The sequence below is a fragment of the Dipodomys merriami genome, unplaced genomic scaffold (assembly GCF_024711535.1).
Source record: "Dipodomys merriami isolate MVZ:Mamm:240054 unplaced genomic scaffold, mDipMer1.0.p SCAF_55, whole genome shotgun sequence".
Lineage (NCBI taxonomy): Eukaryota > Metazoa > Chordata > Mammalia > Rodentia > Heteromyidae > Dipodomys > Dipodomys merriami.
The window spans coordinates 5011628-5035809 of record NW_027206124.1 but is presented as its reverse complement, the minus strand read 5'-3'; the positions used below and the strand labels follow the sequence as shown (position 1 = coordinate 5035809).

Sequence of the window (24182 nt, the reverse complement as noted above, 5' to 3'; positions counted from 1 at the left end):
ATGTGTCTTTATTCCACACTCATGCTTAATTCGGAGTTGAACAGGTATGGGATTCCTGACTTGAAGTTGTTTTCTCAATTTTAGATTCATTTTTGTTCCTTGGGCTCTGGCTTGCAGTGTTCTAGTTGAGAGGACTGGAGCAGTTCTGATTGTACTTTTTAGCATACAATAGTTGTATGGGGGATGGGTTCATTGTGACTTTGCCACACATAGAATCAGTGTATCCTTATAGTCCCTTCCCCCCCTCCTTTCTTCCCATTCCTTTCCCCCTTCTTAAAATAATCTTAATAGTCTTCATTGTTCTATTTCACACATGAAAATAAACTAAGATGGCCATATAAGTTCCCATTCATATTCCTTGTTAGTCCTCCCACCCACTGGTACTTATCTCCTTATCCATGCCTGCTTCCTTGTCTTTTTTTTTTTTTTTTTAATCGTGGGGCTTGAACTCTGGGCCTGGGTACTGTCCCCAAGCTTTTTTGCTCAAGGCTAGCGCTTTACCACTTTGAGCCAAAACGCCATTTCCAGTTTTCTGGTGGTTCATTGGAGATAGGAGTCTTGTGGACTTGGAGGCTGGCTTTGAACAGTGATCCTCAGATCTCAGCTTCCTGAGTATCTAGGATTACAGGTGTGAGCCACCAGCACCTGGCTTTTTTTTTTTTAATTAATTGCACCAAAGAGTTTTTACTATGGTATTTTCAAAATTGTATATATTGCATTTTGCTCAGAATAATGCCTCTGTGTTGCTTTTCCGTGCTCTAGCCTTCCAGTGCCCTACAGTTAACAGCTTTCATTTTGGTTCCCCACACCATCTTTATATACAGTTGTACCTTATCTATTCTGATCTTAAGGTTCTTTGGATATGTACTGTTTATATCTTCTAGAGGACTTGAGGATTTCTCATTTTCCCAGTGGGTCTCAGAATGATTGGATTTCAATAAATCTCATGATGTTGGTTCCTCCAGGAGATCATTCTGTAGATTCAGCATCTTTCAGTTCAGGAACTTTGTCCTGTGTTGTTTCTCTTCTGTTTTCTCTACTTTTACTTTCTGTAATTCCTGTCAGTAAGATATTGTGCCTCCTAGATTGACCCTGCCCTTTTCCCTTTGTTCTGTATTCTGTCTTTTTGTTTTAATTTCATTAGGCCTTTTTCAACATTATCAGTTATTCTTTTATTTTGTCTGTCAAGGGGCTTGAACCTCAGGGCTTTGGTTCTATCTTTCAGCTCTTTTGTTCAAGGCTAGCACTCTACTACTTTGAGCCACAGCACCACTTCTGGTTTTCTGGTGGTTAATTGGAGGTAAGAGTCTCACGGACTTTCCTTCCCCTGGCTGGCTTTGAACCACAGTCCTTGTATCTCACATCCCCCTGAGTAGCCAGGATTATAGGCATAAGCCACTGGTGCCCAGCTATGCTTTTATTTATTGTTTACTTTGTTTTGTTTTTTTTTAAACATTTTAAATAATTTCTGTTTCCTGTTTCCTCATTCTAATTAGAGGTTCTTCTAGATTTCCTCTTTCTAGTTAGAGGTTATTCTTTTTTTTTTTTTTAAATTTTTTTTATTGTAAAGATACTATACAGAGGGTTACAGTTACATGAGTGAGGTAATGAGTATACTTCCTCTTGAGCATTGTTACCCCCTCCATTGTTTTCCCCCTACCATCCCCTCCCTCCCTCCCTTCCCCAAGCTTCTTTTTTTTTTTTTTTTTTTTTTTTTGATTGTGATTAAGTGATTACTTAATTTCCGGTAATTCACAGTATTGTGGAATAATGATGCTCATTTAAAGTCACAAGTTCATTCTAACTTTCCTGGAGCAAATTGTCTATCACAGTCTGTAATATATAACGGTGCTCACATGTTATATAGCATATATGTGATCAGCAGCATGGGGATATTTGGTAGTGGTTCAACCAGATGAGTGGGAGTTCTTTGTTTCTTAAGTCCTGTTAATTTTGTCATATCACCTAACATTTTGGATTTATCATCCACTTATCAGGGAGACCATGTACTGTTTGTCTCTTCGTTCTTGGCTTACCTCGCTCAACATGATTCCTTCTAGCTCCATCCATTTCCCTGCAAATGCCATTATTTTGTCATTTCTAATGGCTGCATAATATTCCATTGTGTATAGATACCACAATTTTTGGATCCATTCATCTGTGGTGGGGCATCTAGGTTGTTTCCATATCCTAGCTATTGCGAACAGTGCTGCAATAAACATGGAGGTGCACGTGTCCTTGTATATTGGTTTCTGTTGTTCAGGGTAGATGCCTAGAAGTGGTATGACTGGGTCGTAAGGGAGGTCAATCTTTAGCTTTCTAAGGACCCTCCAGACTGCTTTCCAAAGTGGTTGTATGAGTGTACATTCCCACCAGCAGTGTAATAGCGTTCCTCGTTCTCCACATCCCCTCCAGCATTTGTCGTTGGCTGATTTGTGGATGTGGGACATTCTGACTGGGGTGAGGTGGTATCTCAGGGTTGTCTTTATTTGCATTTCCTTCACCACCAGGGATGATGAACATTTCCTCATGTGTTTCTTTGCCATTTTTATTTCTTCATTTGAGAAGTCCCTCTTTAGTTCCCTTGCCCATTTAGTAATTGGTTTGTTAGGTTTGGGAGGGATTAGTTTCTTGAGTTCCCTGTATATACAGGATGTTAACCCCTTGTCTGATATATTGCTGGTAAATATTTTTTCCCAATTAGTTGGTTGTCTTTCTAGCTTGTTTGCGATAGCTTTATCTGTGCAGAAGCTTTTTATTTTAAAGTAGTCCCATTTGTCGAGTCTCTCTCCAATTTGTTGTGACCCTGGGACTCTGTTCAGGAAGTTCCTTCCTGTGCCTATTAGTTCAAGTATCTCTCCTACTCTGTCCTGCAGTAGTTTCAGAGATTCAGGTTTAATGTTAAGGTCTTTAATCCATTTGGAGTTGATGTTGGTGCATGGTGATAGGCTGGGGTCCACTTTTAGTTTTCTGCATGTGGCTGCCCAGTTTTCCCAGCACCAGTGGTTGAAGAGGCTGTGTTTCTTCCATTGTATGTCTTTGGCTCCTTTGTCGAATATCAGCTGGCTGTAGGCCTGTGGATTTATTTCTGGATCTTCTATTCTGTTCCATTGGTCTTCGGGTCTGTTTTTGTGCCAGTACCATGCTGTCTTTGTTATTATAGCTCTGTAGTAGAGTTTGAAGTTCAGCATGGATAGCCCTCCCATATTGTCTTTATCCCCTAGAATTGTTTTGGCTATTCTAGGTCTTTTGTTGTTCCATATGAATTTTTGGACTGTTTTCTGTATTTCAGTGATGTACGTCATTGGGATTTTAATAGGAATTGCGTTGAATTTGTATATTAGTTTTGGAAGTATTACCATCTTTACTATATTAAGTCGGCCTATCCAAGAGCATGGGAGGTCTTTCCATTTCCTAGTGTCTTCTGCAATTTCTTTCTTTAACTTTTTATAGTTCTTATTAAATAGTTCTTTTACATCTTTGGTTAGGTTAATTCCTAAATATTTTATTTTTCGGGAGGTTATTGTGAATGGGGTTGCTCCCTTTATTTCCCTCTCTTCCTGTACATTATCAGTGTATAGGAAGGCAACTGATTTTTGTGGGTTTATTTTGTATCCTGCTATTTTGCCGAAGTGATTTATGATTTCTAAGAGTTTGGGGATGGAGTTTTTGGGATCGTGGAGGTATAGTATCATGTCGTCTGCAAAAAGGGATAGCTTAACTTCTTCTTTCCCTATGCGGATCCCTTTAATGTCTTTTTCTTGCCTTATTGCCCTGGCTAAGGGTTCTAGGACTATATTGAAGAGGAGTGGAGACAGTGGGCATCCTTGCCTTGTTCCTGATTTTAGGAGAATTGGTTGTAGCTTTTCCCCATTAAGTATAATATTGGCTATTGGTCTGTCATAAATGGCTTTTATTGTTTTTAGAAATGTTCCTTCTATTCCTATTTTCTCCAGAGCTTTTAGCATGAATGAATGTTGAATTTTGTCAAAGGCCTTTTCTGCATCTGTGGCAATAATCATGTGATTCTTGACCTTGGCTCTGTTGATATGTTGGATTACATTTATTGACTTACGTATGTTAAACCATCCCTGTGTCTCTGGGATGAAGCCTACCTGGTCATAGTGAATTATTTTTTTTATGTGTTTCTGGATTCTGTTAGCTAGAATCTTGTTAAGGATCTTTGCATCTGTGTTCATCAAGGAGATTGACCTGTAATTCTCCTTTTTGGTTGGGTCTTTGCCTGGTTTGGGGATGAGTGTGATATTGGCTTCGTAGAATGAGTTTGGGATAGCTCCCTCCTTCTCTGTTTCTCTGAAGAGCTTGAGGAGTATGGGTATTAGTTCTTGTTTAAAGGTCTTATAGAATTCTGCTGTGAATCCATCTGGTCCTGGGCTTTTTTTTGTTGGAAGACTTTTGATAGCTTCCTGTATCTCATTATAGGATATTGGCTTATTTAATTGGTTAACTTCTTCTTTGCTCAGTTTGGGCAACTTGTATTTCTCTAAAAATGCATCCATTTCTGCCCGATTTTCTTCCTTTAGAGAGTATAGCTTTTGAAAGTAGTCTGTTAGAATTGTTTGGATATCTTGGGTACGTGTGGTGATGTTTCCCGTGGCATCCCTAATCCTATTAATATGGGTTTCCTCTCTTCTTTTTTTAATTAATCTAGCCAATGGGCCATCAATTTTGTTTATTTTTTCAAAGAACCAGCTTTTTGTTTGGTTTATAGAGGTTATTCTTGGCCTCCCAGTTACATTTTCAGTAAAGAGTTACTAAAGAAGCAGTTGTGTGTAGCCATGTGTTACAGGATGGACAAAGCTTGTTGGCTTATAGTGCTATATGAAGCAGACAGTCAGCATCTGGCTTTCCTCTGAGGTCAGTTTTCTTAAAGAACCTTTTCATCTGATATCTAGGAATCAAGGTTTGCTGTTACCATCTCTCTGTTCAGTATGTAGAGTTTAATATTCTCCCTCCTGTTTTCTGTATGCTCTGCACTCCTCTAGTAGGGACATTTACCTGACTATGTTGAATTAAGTTGGCTAAGTTAGGGATCTAACTCCTCTTACAACCCTTGAGTTCATGCTCCATTTTTTAGTCCACCTTACACATCTCCTTTCTAAGCATAGGCCTTCCCAGGCTCTGTCACGTGGTGGCTGCCTCTCTTGTAGTTTCTTTCTTTTACACTATCTACTGCTTTGCAGCCCACCCAATCACTTATTCATCTCCCTAGTTTCTTTTTTTTTTTTCTTTTTTTCTTTTTTTTGGGTCCGGTCGTGGGGCCTGAACTCTGGGCCTGGGGCGCTGTCCCTCAGCTCTTCAGCTCACGGCTAGCACTCTACCACTTGAACCACAGTGCCACTTCCGGCTTTTTTCTTTTTGCTTATGTGGTGCTGAGGAATCGAACTCAGGGCCTCATGCATGCAAGGCAAGCGCTCTATCACTGAGCCGCCTTCCCAGCCCTCATCTCCCTAGTTTCCAACTAGGGTACTTGATCACTTCCCATTCATCATGTCTTCATAAATATTGCAAACTTGTCAGCCCTCCCCTTTTGTGGGAACAGAAGAAGATGCATAAATGTATTTTGGATTTTCAGTCTACTTTATTTAATCATGTAAGACTTTTTTTTTATATTTAAAGTTTACCACCCTTTTGGGGGTGTGTGTGTGTGGGTGTGTGTGTGTGTGTGTGTGTGTGTGTGTGTGTGTGTGTGTGTGTGTGTGTGTGTGTCTGTGTGTGTCTGTGTCTGTGTCTGTGTCTGTGTGTGTCTGTGTCTGTGTGTGTCTGTGTGTTTGCCAGCCTGGCTGAAAGGCAGGAGGAAAGGGGTCTGGCCTTGCAGTGTAGACAACCAGTGGTCCAATGGGTAGTTAATTGGAAGCATATTAAATAAGCTGCCATTTGGATCTGAGTTTCCTTAATGGTTTCATGTGGTAAAATAAAGTTTCTGTTGTCAGGTATTAAGAAGATAATATCTTAGTACAAACAATGTGTTCAAAGGTGGAATTTTTAGGAAGTAATGAGGGTTAGGTCAGGCATTAGGGTTGTCTCTCTGTGGTTGAATCCTGGTAGCTTCAGGAGAAAGGGAGAAAAGACTTAAAGACATACACACATATACTTGTGCTCCTATGATTTGTGATGTCTTGGCATTCTGGCAGCACGAAGTACACACTAGATGAAACCCTAGACCTTGCACCTCCAGAATCCTAAGCCAAAGTTAAATTCTACTGGATCTCTACAAAAGTGCCTCTTCTGTCTGTCCCTGTTAAGCCAATGGAAAACGTGCCACTGAGAGAAACAAGGTGTCTTTGTCTTTCAGGACCTTGATCGACCTTTAATGGTTTAGTTTGTTTAGTGAGATGTTACACTGATGAGAGGTAGACCTGAGCAATTTAATGGGAAGTTTAATGCAAATGCAAGTGGAAAAAGAGATAGTAAAATCCAAGAAAAGGATCTCAGAGCTGTGAGCTGACAGCATCTTTGGAGATTTGAGTGTTAGTATGATCTTCACAAATTTGGCATCTTGTTAACAGAATCTAATTGTGGTAGAAGCTACTGAAATCATAAACACTTTAGTCTGAGTACCACACAAATAAGCAACCCAGTGATTGGCTTTCTGGATGCATAGACCCAATGCTTAGGTGGAATAAGCCGTGGAGAAAAGCAGGGTTTTTCTGTGGTGGGCCTTTCTTTCCTCTGCCTGCCTACCTGCTTTGCTTTCCCTCTGTCCTTTCTTCCCATTTTCCCTCTCCCTCCTTTCTTTCGTGTGCTGGAGCTAGGACTTTTGAACTTACAGCCTCTCTCTCTTTCTCTTTCTCTCTCTCTCTCTCTCTCTCCCTCTCTCTCCCTCTCTCCTGGCATTTTTCTCGAGGCTGGTACTCTACCAGTTGAATCACAGCTCCACTTCTGGCTTTTTGCTTGCTAATTGGAGATCGAGTGTCACGGACTTTCCTGGCTGGCTTTGAATCTTAAACCTCAGATCTCAGCCTCCTGAGTAGCTAGAATTAGAGGTGTGAGCCACCAAGGGCCCAGCTTCTAGTGAGCCATTTCTGCAAAAGATGGTTTTTTAGATTCATAAAGTACAAAATACAATCATTCCTCTTTATCTGATAGTCTACCATTTGAGCAAAGGGTAAAATAAAAATAAGCTAGTAGTGGTCTTATGCAACTTAAATTTCAATGTTTTAATCCTTACCTATAAAAGTATTTATATTTGTACTCAAAGAAAAAGCTGTTCTCATCTTCACAGGGCTGCTGCAGGGCTCCTATTCATGCAAACCTTTTCTCAGATTTTTGCTTCATAGAGAAGAAAAGTGCTAAGTATTGCCTTAAACCTAGTCCTACCTCTAGTATCAGTTTCCCCTCCTTTCTAACTTTTAAAAGGGATAAATCCCTTTTCTTAGGCAAAATATATAATGTTTTCAACAAAATTGTATGGTTTTATTCTGGGGTATGTGAGAAACACTGTGATTAGAACTATTTTAGTGGATTGTATGAACCTATGGGTAAACTAAAATACAAGCTATATTTCAGTTTTTTAAAAAAAAGTCTGGTTAGCTCACAGAAACATTAGTGAAACCTCTATTGTCAATTTTGATAAGCAGAATTTTGAGACCATACTAACTGTAACAGCATGTGTACATTATACAATTAAGCCAAGCCTTTTTTTGTCAGTCATGAGGCTTGAATTCAGGGCTTGGGCACTGTCCCTAGCTCTCTCGCTCAAGGCTTTTTTTGCTGGTTAATTGGAAATAAGAGTCTCATGGACTTTTCTGCCTGGGCTAGCTTTGAACTGAGATCCTCAGATTCCAGCCTCCTAAGTAGCTAGGATTACAGGTGTGAGCCACCAGCACCCAGCTTGAGAGCCTTTTTTTTTTTTTTTTAATTTAAACTAATCCTTCAGTGTCTAGAGGGAATAAAGACTGATGTGTACATGTGTATTCTCATATATGTGTGTATGCACGTGCATGCTCACATTGATACTGGGGTTCAAATTCGGGGGCTTTTTTTTTTGTTTGCTAAGGGCTGATGCTCTTCCATGTGAGCCATAGTTCTACTTCCTGTTTTTTGGTAGTTAACTGGAGATGACTCTGATGGACTTTTCTGCCTGCTCTGGCTTCAAATTGTGATCTTTGAGTAAGATCCTCCTGAGTAACTAGGATTATAGGTGTTAGCCTCACTGGTACCTGGGTTTCTTTTTATTTTTCTTTCTTTTTTGGGGGTGTGGGGGGTGTGGTTGGTCGTGGGGCTTGAACTCTGGGCCTGGGAGCTATCCTTGAGCTCTTCACTCTACTACTTGAGCCTCCGTACCACTTCCGGTTTTCTGAGTGGTTTATTGGAGATAAGAATCTCATGGACTTTTCCTGCCCGGGCTGACTTTGAACCATGATCCTCAGATCTCAGCCTCCTGAGTAGCTAGGATTACAGGCATGAGCCACCATCACCCAGCTGGGGCCTGATTTTTAAGAATCTCAATGTGGAATCATAACTTTAAGGCAACATAAAATCAGTTTTAATTTAAAATAGCATATATTCTTAGGCCTGCAAGCCAATTTTGTTCTCTACAGGGTTTCTAGCTTTACTTTCAGTTACCCAGAAAGTCTTGTTTGAAGTTAAACCTATCCTTACTTTTCGTGGCCAAATTATTCTGAATTGGAATGTTTCTAAGAAAAAGAAGCATCCAGAGCTGGGCACTAGTACCTAACACCTGTAATTGTAGCTACTTAAGAGGCTGAGATCTGAGAGGATGGTAGTTCAAAGCCTATGGTCTATTTTTGGTAATTTTTTTTTTTTGCCAGTCCTGGGGCTTGAACTCAGGGCCTTGGCACTGTCCTTGAGCTTCTTTTGCTCAAGGCTAGCACTCTACCACTTGAACCATATCACCACTTTTGTTTTTTTCTGTGTATGTGGTACTGAGGATTCTAACCCAGGGCTTCATGCATACTAGGCAAGCACTTTACCACTGTGCCACCTTCTCAGCCCTTTTGGTAGTAGAAGTGGAGCTGTGACTCAAATCGTACAAAAAACAAAACAAAACAGGGGGGCTGGGAAGGTGGCTCAGTGGTAGAGCGCTTGCCTTGCAAGGCCCTGGGTTCAATTCCTCAACACCACATAAGCAAAAAGAAAAAAGCCGGAAGTAGAGCTGTGGCTCAGGTGGTAGAGCGCTAGCCTTGAGCTGAAGAGCTGAGGGACAGCGCCCAGGCCCAGAGTTCAGGCCCCACGACCGGACCCCAAAAAAAAACAGGGATAGTGCCCAGGCCCTGAGTTCATGCCTCAAAATTGGCCACCCCCCCTACACACACACACACACACACACACACACACACACACACACACACACACGATGCTTACACACACACATATGATGCTTACACATACACATATGATGCTTACACATACACATGATGCTTACACACACACACACACACACACACACACACACACACACACACACACACACACACACACACACACACACACACACACACACACACACACACACACGATGCTTCCAGAGCAGCAGGTTGCCCACATGTGTGCTGCCTTTTCAGGATCCTGTTTCACTAATGCCTATAGGGCCCTTCTGTTGCTAAATACTTGAACTTACTGGAGTACAACTCGCAGGCCCCAGTACCATTGGTGTTCATCTCCAAAGTGTCTGACAAGAACCAGACCCGTCCTGTAACCCAGCATCTGCCATGGTCTCTGTTCCTGCATGTTCTCCTTAGTTTCAGTCTCCTGTACCCCCATGTAGCACTCCCTCAAGAATGCCAGGACAGCAATACTCCCTTCAAACCCTAAACTACAATTTAAAACACAATTCAGAGTTTCTTTTGCTCCTAGACCATTCTGTGAGTTTGTGGTAGGCAGACATAGATGAACTTAGGACCCCTAAAATTTCGGCCCCCATACAGATGTACAACAAAAAATGGTTGAGCTGCTGCTGTTGGCTCACATCTATAATCCTAAACTCTGGAGGCTGAAATCTGAGGATTACAGTTTGGAGCCAGCTGAAGCCGATAAATTCATGAGATGCTTATCTCTAGGTAATCAGCAAAAGAAGTCAAAACTGGAAGCATAGCTCAAGTGGAAGAGTGCCAGGTATAAGCAAAAGAACTGAGCAAGAATGTAATGCCATGAGACCTTGAGTCTAAGACCCAATGTAGGCAGGCTAATGGCTCACGCCTATAATTCTAACTACTTAGGAGGCTGAGATCTGAGCATCATGGTTCAAAGCCAGCTCAGGCAGGAAAGTCCATGAGACTCTTTATCTCCAATAAACCACAGAAAACTGGAAGTGGCACTGTGGCTAAAGTGGTAGAGCACTATCCTTGAGCCGAAAAGCTCAGGGACAACACCCAGGCCCAGAGATCAAGCCCCAAGACCCAGCGTACACACACACACAATTGCTTGAATGAATAAAAAGAATATTATGCTTCTGAAGTTGATGTCATCATCTCCTAAAGAAACATTAATATAAAAATAACAACTGAGAATAAAAGACATTGCTATTATGCCGTCCTACAGCTTTTAGAGAAAACAGCATGTTGGAAAAAAAGACAGTAAGTGGAAAAAAGCTATGCTGAGGAAGACTAGATGGCCAAGTTCTTATTAATTTTCCTCATGTTTCCAGTACCTAGGCATTGCATGCAATTTTATACTGAGAAGTCAGAACCGGAATGTTCATTGGACAAATGAAACATCTCAACCAAAAGTGCATTAGGAAGTCAAAAATGAGTTTTCATTTTCAGTAGAATAACCTGCTTTTCATGATTTTGTAAAGCACTGCCAACCTGAGTTTTTTTTATCTTGTTAACTTTCTTATCTGTCGTACCTTACTTTCAACACACCTAATGTGATAAATGTGGATTTGTAAAGCATCAGCAACAACAAAAGAGGAGTCTGTGTGATAGAATCTTCTAGAGAAAAAACATCCTTCTCCACTGCATCTTAGATACAGTAACTAGGGTTTGAACTTTTTGTTTTGGACTTTGAAATTCCTGCTTTGCTGCTTTGCTTTATAGTTCTTGTGACTTGAGCCATGCCTCCAGTCCTTTTTTTTTTTGCCTGGCTAATTTTTTTTAATTGTTAAGGAGTTGTATAAAGGGGTTACAATTCTGTAAGTCAGATTGTGAGTAGATTATGAGGGCAGTGTTACCCCTTCCTTCGTTTTCCCCCATTTTTCCCCTCCTATCCCTACCAACAAGTTAAATAGTTCATTTTATTACATAGTGTATATTGACTGCATTTGCTCACCTTCCCTCCCTCCATTCCTTTGCCCTCTCTTTGTCCCCCCCCCTTTAAAAAAATCATCCTTCCATTTCCTGGAATTCATTTTGATAAATAGTACTTTAGATGTTTTTTGTTTTTTTTGGGGGGGGGTCCGGTTGTGGGGCCTGAACTCTGAGCCTGGGCACTGTCCCTCAGCTCTTCAGCTCAAGGCTAGCACTCTACCACTTGAGCCAGAGTGCCACTTCCGGCTTTTTTTCTTTTTGCTTATGTGGTGCTGAGGAATTGAACCCAGGGCCTCATGCATGCAAGGCAAGTGCTCTACCACTGAGCCACCTTCCCAGCCCCAGTACTTTAGATGTTTAGAGGAGTTATACCTTTGGATTCCCACTCTCCTTTAGTCAGTTTGTGTGTAAATAAATAGAGCCCACATTGGTTATTATGTCTAGTTGTATTTTAGGCCTAGCTTCCACATATGAGAGAAAACATGTGCCATTAGTCTCTCTGAGCTTGGTTTACCTTACTTAAAATGATTTGTTTTAGGTCCATCCATTTCCCTGAAAATGACATAATATTTTTTCTAATGGATGAGTAAAATTCCCTTGTGTGTATGTACCACATTTTCTTGATCCACTCATCCATTTTAGGCATCTAGGCTGTTTGTATAACTCACTGCAGCAGGGAACATGGGTGTGCAAGTGTCTTTTCCATATCCTAACTTGTGATATTCTGAGAGTGCTATGGCTGAATCATAAGGTAGTACTGTGTTTTGTTTGTTGTGTTCTTTTTAATAGTCTCTAGTAAATACCACTGCTGCATTTGTTCACCCTTTGTCTCTCCATTTCTGTGCCTCCCTTTCTCCTTATGTAGTTTTTTGAGGAATCCCCCCAAACCCAAATGGCCATCCAGAGTGGTACTAGATTACATTTCCACCAAAGTGAAATAGAGTTCCTTTTCCCCCACACCCCTGCCAGCATTCGTTACTGTTAGAATTTTCGATGTTAGCCAACCTATCTGGGGTGGGATGGAATTTCAGGGTGGTTTGGATTTACATTTCCTTTATGGCCTGGGATGTTGACCATTTCATCATGTGTTTATTGGCCATTTTTATTTCTGCTGTGAAGTCTCTATTTAGCTCCTTTGTACATGGATTGATTGGTTTATTAACTTTAGGAAGGGTTATTTTCTTGATCTCTTTGTGTAATTAGGATATTAGGGACTTACTTGTCAAGTGTACAGCTGGCAAAGAGCTTCTCCCATTCTGTTGGCTGTCTTTCTAGTTTAGTAACTGTGTAGAAACTTTTTACTTGGATGTAGTTCCATTTGTCAAGTCTCTTTACTATTGACTGTGCCCCCTGGGACTCAGTTCAAAAAGTTTCTGCCTGATGTAGATGTCTCGTGTCTCGAGTCTTGTGTCTCCTGTCTTGTGTCTCCTCCAGTCACCATGGTCACCCACTTCAGCTCACCCACATCAGCTTTCCATTGGAGTTGATCTGGTTTGTTGGCATTGTTTTTCCTCTCCTGTTCTCATGGCTCAAACAGTGTAAGTGTATTTGCAGGACCACAGGTCTTTGTGACAAAAGTCTACCTATAGTCGCTGGCGGTCCAATAAAGACTCCCAATTTGACCTTCAAAAAAAGATTAAAAAGTTTCTGCCTATGCCTGTATAGTTCTAACATTTCTCCTACTTGATCTTGCAATAGTTTCAAAGCTTTAAATGTGATGTTGAGATTTTTGATCCATTTTGAGTTGATATATTTATTGGTGCATGGTGACAAACCGGGATCCAATTTTAGTTTTCTACATATGGGTATCCAGTTTTTCCAGCACCAATTATTCTAGTGAGACCATTCTGTTCTGTTGGTTTTTGGGCTTGTTTTTGTGCCAGTACGAAGCTGTTTTTGTTATTATAGCTCTGTAGTAGAATTTGAGATCTGGAATTACGATACCACCAGCACTGTTTTTTTTTTTTTAAAAAAAGTTTTTTGCCAATAATTGCTTTGGCTATTTGAGATCTTTGGTTTTCATAGGAATTTTTGGGTTGTTTTCTCTGTCTTGGTGTAGAACAAAATTGTGCTTTTGAAGGGTATTGCATTGAATTTGTAGATTACTTTTGGCTGCATGGCCATTTTCACAACATTCTACCTATTCTACCTATCACGGGAGATCTTGCCATTTCCTGCTGTTGTCTTTGCTTTCATTCTTCAGATTTTCATAGTTTTCATTGTAAAGGTCTTTTCCTTGATTAGGTTATTTTTGAGACTATTACAAATGGGGTTGTTTTCCTGATTTCCCTCTGTACATTGTTAGTATACATAAATGATACTGATTTCTGTGGGTTGGTATTGTATTTTACTATTTTGCCACAGTTATTGATCAGTTTTAGGAGCTTGAGGGTAGAGTCTCTTGAGTTCTTTTGATACAAGATCATAACATCTGCAAATGGGGATGGTTTGACTCTGGCTATGAATTCCAGTATTATATTGAAAAAGAGTAGAGAGAAAGTGGACATCCCTTGCCTTGTTCCTGTTTTTAGAGGAAATATTTCGTTTTCACCAGTTAGTATGTTATTGGCTGTTAGGCTGTCATATATAACCTTTAATATGTTGCAGTATGTTCCTTCTTTTACTAGCTTTATCAGAGCTTTTGATATGACCAGATGTTGGATTTTGTCGAAGCCTTTTTCTGCATTTGTTGAGTTGGTCATGTTATTCTTGTCTTTGGCTCTGTTACTGTGTGGTATATTACATTTATTGATTTACTATATTAAACCAGCTTTGCATCTCTGCAATAAAATCCATTTGATTATGGTGTATTTTTTTTTCTTGGTTGTTAAAGTCTGTTGACAAGTATTTTATTAAGGAGCTTTGCATCTATGTTTTTCAAAGAGATTAGTCTATAGTGCTCTTTTTGTTGGGTCCCTACCTGGTTTTAGGATGAGTATAATGCTGGCTTCATAGGTAGTTATCCTTTTGTTTCTATTTCTTGGAAAAGTTTGAGGAGTATTGTTCTTAGTTCATCTTTTTTGTTGTTGTTGTTTGTTGTTGTTTTGGCTCTCCCACTTGAGTCACAGCACCACTTCTGGTTTTCTGGTGGTTAATTGGAGATAAGAGGCTCACAGACTTTCCTTCCCAGGCTGGCTTTGAACCATGATCCTCAGATCTCAGCCTCCTAAGTAGCGAGGACTACAGGCATGAGTGAGCCACCAGTGCCCAGCTTTGTTAGTTCATCTTTAAAGGTCTTACAGAATCCAGCTATGAATCCATCGAGACCTGGAGTTTTCCTTGTTGGGAGACTCTTTCCTCAATCTCATTGCTTGTTATGGATCTGTTTAAGAGGTATATGTCATTTGGTTCAGTTTAGGCAGTTTGTATGTCTCTATGAATTTATCCATTTCTACTAGATTTTCATCTTATATGAAAGTAGTCTTTTATGATCATTTGGATTTCTTGGACGTTTATTGTCTCTAATTTTGTGAAGTCAAGTCTCTCTTTTCTTTTCTTTTTCTTTTTTTTTTGTTGGTCATGGGGCCTGAACTGTCCCTCAGCTCTTCACCTCAAGGCCAGCGCTCTACCACTTGAGCTACAGCGCCACCTTCCGGCTTTTTCTGCTTATGTGGTGCTGAAGAATGGAACCCAGGGCCTCATGCATACAAGGCAAATGCTCTACCACTGAGCCACCTTCCCAGCCCCCTCTCTTTTCTTTTTAATCAACTTAACTAAGGGTTTGTCAATCTTACTCGTTTTTTTAAAGAACCAGCTTTTTGTCCTAATCTTTATCTGGTAGTTTGGGGTTTGGTTTGTCTCTATTTTTCTAGAAGCTTTAGTTGCATTATGAGGTTATTTACTTGAGCAGTTTCTGTTTTCTTTATGTAGGCACATAGAGCTATGAACTTTTCTCACAGCACTGCTTTTGCTGTATCCCAGAAGTTCTAGTATGATGTGTTTTCATTTTCATTGGACTGTAGGAATTTTCTCATTTCTTCCTTTATTTCTTCAGTGGCCTACCTGTTACTCAACAGTGTGTTGTTCAGTCTCTGTGTTTTGAGTGTTTTCTGTAGTATCTTTGCTATTGAGTTCTAGTTTAATTCCATTGGATAGGATACAGGAGTTATCTCAGTTCTTTAGTATTTGCTCGGGCTTATGTGTCCTACAATATGATCAATTTTAGAGAATGTTCATGGGCTGCTGAGGAGAATTGTGAATTGTGTGATTGTTGGGTAAAATACTTTGTAGATGTCTTTTAAGTCCATTTGGATTATGGTGTTTCTTAATTCAGAAACTTCTTTTGTTTGATTGCCTGCCCTTTTGTGGGAGTGGGGTGTTAAAGTCGTACTATAGTTAGTGTTCCACTATTAGGTGCGTATATATTGACCAATGTTATTTCTTCTTCATGGATCATTCCCTTCCTTAGGTCTTAATAATTTTACTGTGAGGTCTGTTTTATCAGATAACTATATGGCTACTTCTGCCTTCTTACAGGATTCATTTGCTTGAAAGATCTTTTTTCATCCCTTGACTCAGAATTTTTGTGTTTATTATGAACAGTGAAATGTGTTTCTTGGAGAGAACAAATGCTTGGATTTTTTTTTTATTATTCATTACGCTGTTGTATATTGGGGACTTGAGTTTGTTGATGTATAACACCATTGTGGAGAGATAGGCCATGTTTCCTGCCATTTTGTTACTAAACCAATTATTTGTTGCTGTGTTTCTTTGACTTGATTGTCTTCTTCAGATAGTATGTTTTCCTTTAGTATCCTTTATAGTACTAGTTTAGTGTTCATGAATTCCTTTAGTTTTGTTTATTGTGGAAGGTTTTACTTTCTCCATCAATTATGAATGATCACTTTGCTGTATACTAGGTTAGGTTGGCAGTTGTTCAAAGCTTGAATTATACCTCTCCAGGCTCTCCTCATATTCAGAGTTTATACGAAGAAATATGCAGTCATTCTAATCTTTGCATTATAATAAAGTTCCCTCTTTGATTTTGCTACCTTTAATATTAATTTCTTGTTATTTTTTCAAATCTTTATTATGATTAGTGATTACATAATTTCCCAAATTTCACAGTATTGTGGGATAGTGATGTTTAGTTAAAGTCACAAACACATGGGGCAAATTGTCTATCGTGGTCTATAACATTTATGAGTTCTAAGAGCTTCGCAATAGTTATTTCTTCCACACTGGGTGATATGTACATTTCTTTTGTTTTGCATAGCACCAACTGTTCCCTCTTTCCCATTCATTCCCTCCCTCCCATCACTGCCATTGAGTTGCTTAGTTTTTGATCAATGTCCATTGCTGCTGATGGGTCCCGCTGTTGTATGTTTTTCCCTGATTCCCTCTAGTTCTGTGTCATCCTCCTGGTTTCCCTCCGGTGTGCACATATATACCATATATGTGATCAGCAGCGTGGGGTTATTTAGTAGTGATTTGACCAGATGAGTGGAAGTCCTTTGTTTCTAAAGTCTTGTTAATTTCGTCATATCAACTTACGTTTTGGATTTAACATCCACCTATCAGGGAGACCATGTGCCGTTTGTCTCTTTGCTCTTGGCTTACCTCGCTCAACATGATTTCTTCTAGCTCCATCCATTTCCCTGCAAATGCCATTATTTTGTCCTTTCTAATGGCTGCATAATACTCCATTGTGTATAGATACACAATGGGACATCTGGGTTGTTTCCATATCCTGGCTATTGAGAACAGTGCTGCAATAAAAATGGAGATGCATGTGTCTTTGTATACTGGTTTCTCTTGTTTAGGATAGATGCCTATGATTTCTTGTTTTTGAAGTCTAGAGTTTTTTATAACAATGTGTCTAGGAGTATTTATTCTCTGGTCCTGTTTGCCAGGTCATGTCTCTGTCAGATGGGTGAGATTCTCTTTCTTTTTTTTTTTGGTCGGCCGTGGGGCTTGAACTCTGGGCCTGGGCGCTGTCCCTCAGCTCTTCAGCTCAAGGCAAGCGCTCTACCACTTGAGCTACAGCGCCACTTCCGGTTTTTCTGGTGGTTATTGGAGATAGGAGTCTCACGGTCTCTCCTGCCCGGGCTGGCTTTGAACCACGATCCTCAGATCTCAGCCTCCTGAATAGCTAGGATTACAGGCGTGAGCCACCAGCGCCTGTCGAGATTCTCTTTCTTGAGATGGAGGTGTTATCGACTATTATTTTATTGAAGGTTCGCAGTGCCTTTAGTTTTGAATTCTTCTCCCTCATCTATGCATAAATTGGCTTTGATCTTTTGGTCGAACCTACTAGATTTTGAATGTCCCTTTGCAGTATTCTGAGTGTTTTTCCATACCTTTGACTGTTCTAATTCCTCTGCTTTTATTTTCCTAACAGCCTGTTTTAAACTTCTTTTGTTTGGGCTAGGAAGGTGGCTCAGTGGTAGAGTGCTTGCCTCACATGCATGAGATAGACCCTAGGTTCAATTCCTCACCACCACATAAGCAGAAAAAGTGGGAAATGGTGCTGTGGTTCAAGTGGTAGAGCACTAGCCTTGAACGGAAGAGCTCAAAAAAACTTTTAGTTCTATTGCCTATACTTTCAGGTGTACTTTGTAATAGGGAGATAGAGCTCTTTGTTCTTCCAGGCTGTTTGTTAATGGTTTCTTCATTGAAGTTTTCATGGTGTCTCCTTATTAATACTGTTTCTTTTTTCATTGATGTTTTTTCCTTCCTTCCTTCTTCTCTGTCTCTTTTTTCTGTCTCTGTCTTCTCCCTCCTTCCCTCCCTCCCTCCCTCCCTCCCTCCCTCCCTCTCACTCATTCAATCTCTCTCTTTCTTTCTTTCTTTCTTTGCTTTTTTTTTGGGGGGGGGGTCCGGTCATGGGGCCTGAACTCTGTCCCTCAGCTCTTCAGCTCAAGGCTAGCGCTCTACCACTTGAGCCACAGCGCCACTTCCGGCTTTTTTCTTATGTGGTGCTGAGGAATCAAACCCAGGGCCTCGAGCATGCAAGGCAAGTGCTCTACCACTGAGCCGCCTTCCCAGCCCCTCCTTTCTTTCCTTTCTTTCTTTCTTTCGCCAGTCCTGGGGCTTGAACTCAGGGTCTGGCACCAGCGAGTCCCAAAGGACTTGTGTGCTATCCCTAGTGGCTTCCTCAGTGGAGCCGAGTTCGGGGTGTTGAAAGCCATGGCCCCTCAGGCAGGGAGGGAGCTGCCCTCGCTGTCTCCCACCAGTTTCTGTGGCTGGCAGGGGCTTGGAATGGGACTGGGTCTGCCGCAGCCTGCCTTGTTGATAGTTTTGGGGTCTAGGACCGGGCACTACCACTTACAGGTATTAGACTCCCAGGTGGGTACTCACCAGTGTTAGAAGTATCCCGCTGATGGGGCTGGGAAGATGGCTCAGTGGTAGAGCGCTTGCCTTGCATGCCTGAGGCCCTGGGTTTGATTCCACATAAAGCAAAATGAAAAAAGCCGGAAGTGGCACTGTGGCTCAAAAGGTAGAGCACTAGCCTTGAGCTGAGGAGCTGAGGGACAGCGCCCAGTATCCCGCAGACGCTGCTCCTCTGAGTATGGCAGGACCCGTGTATGCTTCTGTGTTTTTCTATTTATTCCAAGCCTTCAGTTTCAGATTGCAAGTATGTTAATGTCACCTCGGGTCTCCGGGTCTCCGGAGAGCAGAGAGAGTAAGGGCTATGGGGGGTGGGGGTGGGGTGGCAAGAGAAAGACCTCAGACCAGAGCCTGCAGTGGCTGCAGCGCTGCCATGCTGCAGGGGGCACTTCTTCTCTGTATTCCTTTTCTTATAGATGCTTACAATTTGAATCTTATTGGTTGGTGCCAAAGTCTGACTGTTCACAGTTGGCTGTCCCCTGTTTGATCAGAGGGTCAAAGGGAGCTAGGGCTGTCCTGTCACTCCTCCTCCTCCTTGCCCCTGGGCCTGCTCTGGCTCTTGTTGAGACAATCTTACCTTTCCAGCCTGCACTGTGATCCTTCTACTTATGTTTCCTGCATACCTGAGACCACGGGCAGGCACCCAAATCCTATCTTTTTGCCCTGGCCAGCCTACAACCTCCATGTTTTTATCTCCTGAGTAGCTAGGATTACACGTATTTCATTATTTATTTGCTAAATGATAAAATGGAAAAAAAATCTGTTGTACAAAGCTATTTGTATTCTAAATATATCCTCCATCTCCTCAAGATTGTAGCTAAATTCTAGCACTCTCAGTTTGGCAGATGTTCAGAAAAATAAGGAAGGACATTGCTAATGAAGGAAAAAATTTAACCTCAAGCCTCCTAACCTGATTCAGAGAGTCAGAACTTTACTATAAACTACTATAAACAGACAGGCTGGTCCCACCTGTGGGCACAGAGATACTCTGAAGGGAGCAGAGGTTGCAGGCTCCTCTAGGATTGAAATAGTAGCCAGGCTTGTAGTTGCTAAGTGCTGCTGGAACAGCCACACACCGATTTTGACCTTGACCCTGCTTTCTCTGCATTTTGCACCTTTGGGGCCAGCCACAGGAACACCTGTGGGCAGGTTTATAATGGGCTAAGGAACTGCTTTTCAGCATTATTATTAGTAAAATCACTTTTTTTTTTTTTAAACAATGTCTTACCATGTAGCCCAGGCTAGTCTTGAGCCTATTGCTTCAGCCTCTCAAGTGCTGGCATTACAAATGTGTGCCACTAGTCAGAGCACGCCCCCCCCCCTCTGGCTCTCTCTTTTTTTCTCTTTCTCCCTCCCTTCCTCTCTCTCTCTTTCTCCCTCCCCCCTCCCCCCTCTTCCCTCTCCCCTCTTCCCTTCCCCCCCTCTTTCTCTAACTTAAGACTTCATGTTTGCTTGGCAGGGCAGGTACTCTTCCACTGAGCTACATCTCCAGCCCTTTTTTGCACTAGTTTTTGTTTTGGTTTTTTTTTGTTTGGGTTTTTTTGTTTTTTGTTTTGTCAGTCATGGGGCTTGAACTCTGGGCTTGGGTGCTGTCTGTGTGCTCTTCAGCTCAAGGCAAGCGCTCTACCACTTGAGCCACAGTGCCCCTTCTGGTTTTCTGGTGGTTAATTGGAGATAAGAGTCTCATGGGACTTTCCTGCCTGGGCTGGCTTTGAACCGTGATCCTCAGATCTCAGCCTCCTGAGTAGCTAGGGTGACAGGCATGAGCCACTAGTGTCCAGCTTGCACTAGTTATTTTTGAGGTAGGGTCTTGCTTCCAGCCTAGATGCTTGCTTTTGCCATGATCCATCATTGCTAGGAAAACAAGCTTGTGCTTCAGGGCTCAAAACAGTTGAGATGGGGGTGTCTTATCAACTTTCCTGGCCTTGAATTTTAATCATCCCAATCTGAGCCTTCCAAGTAATGAGGAATACAGGGTTGAACCAGCAAGAACCTCCTCCTCCTCCTCCTCCTCCTCCTCCTCCTCCTCCTCCTCCTCCTCCTCCTCCTCCTCCTCCTCCTCCTCCTCCTCCTCCTCTTCTTGTTTTTTTTTTTTTTTTTTTTTGGTTGGTCATGGGGCTTGAACCTTGGGCTTGGGCACTGTCCCTGCAATCTTCAGCTCAAGGTGAGCACTCTATTGCTTGAGCCATAGTGCCACTTCCAGTTTTCTAGTGGTTTTTATTGGAGATAAGAGTCGCACAGACTTTCCTGCCCGGGCTGGCTTTGAACCGCAATCCTCAGATCTCAGCCTCCTGAGTAGCTAGGATTACAGGCGTGAGCCACTGGCGCCCGACTTAAGAACCATTTCTTGATGGGAAGTTTTATGGAAGAAAGATGGGAATCTAGATGGAAGTTTGTTAGAGATTATATTTGAAAGATGATAATCAAAGAAAATTTGTTCAAGGGTTGGGTACTGGTGGCCACACCGGTATTCCTAGCTTACATAGAAGTCTGAGATCAGAGGATTGCTGTTCAAAGCCAGTCTAGGCAGGAAAGTCCCTGAGACTATACTTCCAATTAATTACTGAAAATCAGAAGTGGAACTGTGGCTCAAGTGGTAGAGCACCAGTCTTGAGTAGAAAAGCTAAAGGGATTGCACCTGGGTCTCTTACTGGCACACACACAAATAACTACTTCCCTCTGCTCATTCTTAGGAGAAGCAAATATAACAACTCCTGGGAGTGAGTCAGAAAAGTTGAGCTGCTAAGCCCTTAGCTGTGCTGTATGAGTGGTATATTTGCTGTGCCTCAGGCTTCTTTGGCAGCAGGGAGTGCAATCTTGAAGTAGCAGCTTATTCTAGGTTGGTCTAACATGAATTGGGGGGGTTGTATAATAAGAGTAGGACCGGCCAAGAGCAGTGTCGGGGTATGTGTAGGCAACAGGTCAGCACTTAACAGTCACTGGTACCTACAGGTTTCTCCAGTGTGACAGCTTGCAGGGGCCCTTTTTTCTCCTTTCAGTTGTGCTCAGCTTTCCCTTGGGTAGTTTTCAGTGTTTGGGTGCACTTGGTAGTCTTTCTTTTGTATGTAGTATGTGTTGTTTTAGTACCCACTTAATACTTTCCCTTCAAATACATTATGCTTCAAAAAAAAAAAGTTCTGCTGCTAGGCACCAGTGACTCACCCTTGTAATCCTAGCTACTTAGGAGGCTGAGAGCTGAGGATCACAGATAAAGGCAGCAGGAAAGTCCTTGAGATTCTGATCTCCACTTAACTACTAAAAAGCCAGTGGCTCAAGTGGTAGAGTACTAGACAGGGTCTGTGCCCAGGCCCTGAATTAAAGGTCCAGGTCCAACATTAAAAACAAAAAAGAAAAGTAAAGAAAACCAGTTCTAGTCATCTGTATTAGTCAAAGACACAGGAGTAATAGTGCATAGTGTCTAGAAAGCACAGGATTGAGAGATTCAGCCAGGAGCTGACCATCCTCAGGCTCACAGAGGAAATACTATTCAAGTGTACATAAGAGCAGCTGCCACACTTAGGACAAGGCTGTGGACAGAAATGTTCTGGGAGGAGAACAGTTCTAAAACAGTAACTTTTAACAGAGTCTACTTGGTTTGTATTATGTCTGATTTTGACATCAGTAACTTCTAAGAATATGAGACTTTTTTTTTTTTTTTGGTACTAGTCCTGGGGGCTTGAATTCAGGGTCTGGATGCACTCTCTGAGCTTTTTTACTCAAGGTTAGTTCTCTACCACTTGCCACAGCTCCATCTCTGTCTTTTTTTTTTTTTTTCCAAGTAGTTAATTAGAGATAAGTCTTCATTTACTACCTTTCCTTTAAATGCAGTATGTTTTTGAGATAAGGCTCATGGACTTTCCTACCCAGGAAAGTGGCTTTAAGCTAGCAGCATCTAGCTCAAGAATATGGCTCTTATACCTACATAAAGACATTTTACTTATTTTATAAATCCTAACCATTATATAACTTTCCAGTTTATGAAACACTTGGCAGTTCCCACAAATACTGAGTGATGTTTTACAGAGGGTAAGGCTGATGATGGCTTATGACTGTTTTATACTTGTATCATCATCATTTAGTATAATGTGCTTTCATTAATGAGTTCCAGTTCTGAGGAGCATAAGTGTAATGTGTACATCCGTGCCCTAAACCTGTAGTGGCAGAGTAAAACGACCTGTGAAGATCTAGGTATCTGGCCAGCTGTGAAGCTATAGGGATTGTGGGCTGTGGTAGAGTCCTGGGGCTAGTACAGGTGCCCCTCTTCCAAGACAGCTCAGTGCTCCAGCAACTACACAGACTTTCATAAGGAAACCTAAGGAGAGTTATCTTGCTCCAAGAAAGCAAGGACCAAAACATGTATTGCTCTAGCCAACACTTTGAAGTGCTCTTGAAAGAAAATTGATAGCATACAGAATTGAATCAAAGAAGGATGGTCCAGAGGCCTTAAAGGGTGGTCCTTAGAAGCAGACCAAGTTGCTGCCATGAGCAGGAGTGCATAGATAGGACAGCAGAGGTTTCTGCTTCTGTCCTAGATATAAGAAGTATAATTAAAGGGAAGAAAACAAACAAACAAAAAAAACGTTGCTGGTGGCTTAAGATGAGCAACCTTGTTCCACATTCTTTAGTCTCTGCCAGCATCAGCTTTTTAACTTATGTTGAAGAGTCACTTTGTTAGTTTCCTCCAGCTCTGAAATGTGTCAGACCTTGTGTTCCTTTTGTCAGCCTACATTTTCAATGCCTCCGGTGTGCCAGGCCTTAGGAAGAGGTGAGTGGATTTTACAGTTTAGGGGGTAGACAAACACAGGTACGTAAACACTGTGAGCATAAGCAGAAGTGTGCAGTGCTGGCCGGCAGCCACAGGCACAGGGGGACAGGGCATGCGATCAGCAAGGCTCATACAGAACTCATTGTCATGGATGTACTCATAACGCTCTAACCCAATTGCTGTGGCACTGGAGGCTGCTCCAAGATTCTCGTTAAGCAGTGTGATTATTCAGGTTGTTACCTCTGCAGAAAGAGCTGTTCTGGGAGCGCAGAGGCTGCATTCTCCCTACCCTCAGAGATGGATTAGGCTCTGAGTCAACTCAGCTCCTGCAGTGTGTCTCTCCAAGTCGCCACACCTGTTTTGGAGGTAGTGATGAGACTAAAGGGTCATCTTGGATGTCCTTTAACCCTGCCAGTAACAAGTAATACGTCTCATAATTTGTTCTGTAGGCTCACAGTATCAAGAAATACAGGCTTCTTATCAGATTTAATTGAAAGTAGCTTTTATTCCCTTCCTTAATAAATGAAATATTCCTTATTAGAAGGACATCTATTCCTTTGTCAGAAGTTTGGGCTGTTGCTTATTTGAAAAATGATCTTGACTTAGAAACCACACCTGAAGGCCCATTATGGATCTTATGTACGGAGTCACACGCTGTGTGGATTCACCTCCCACGGGAATGAATATGATTAGACTTGTAGTAACAGTGCAGTGAGAAACCAAGGTCATTTGCTATGCGCTGACTTTATTATTACATTATTTGCAGTATGGGAGAATGAGAGTACAGATTGTTTCTCTGGGTAAAAAAAATTAGAGAATAAAAATCTAATTGAAAATTCAATGTAGGATAGGAGGGG

General features: G+C 41.6%; 1 protein-coding gene across 5 annotated transcripts in view; it reads left to right on the top strand.

Moving 5' to 3' along the window:
• Tcf20 (transcription factor 20) overlaps nt 1-24182 on the top strand; it is a 187681-nt gene that overhangs the window by 131430 nt on the left and 32069 nt on the right. The window lies entirely within an intron of this gene.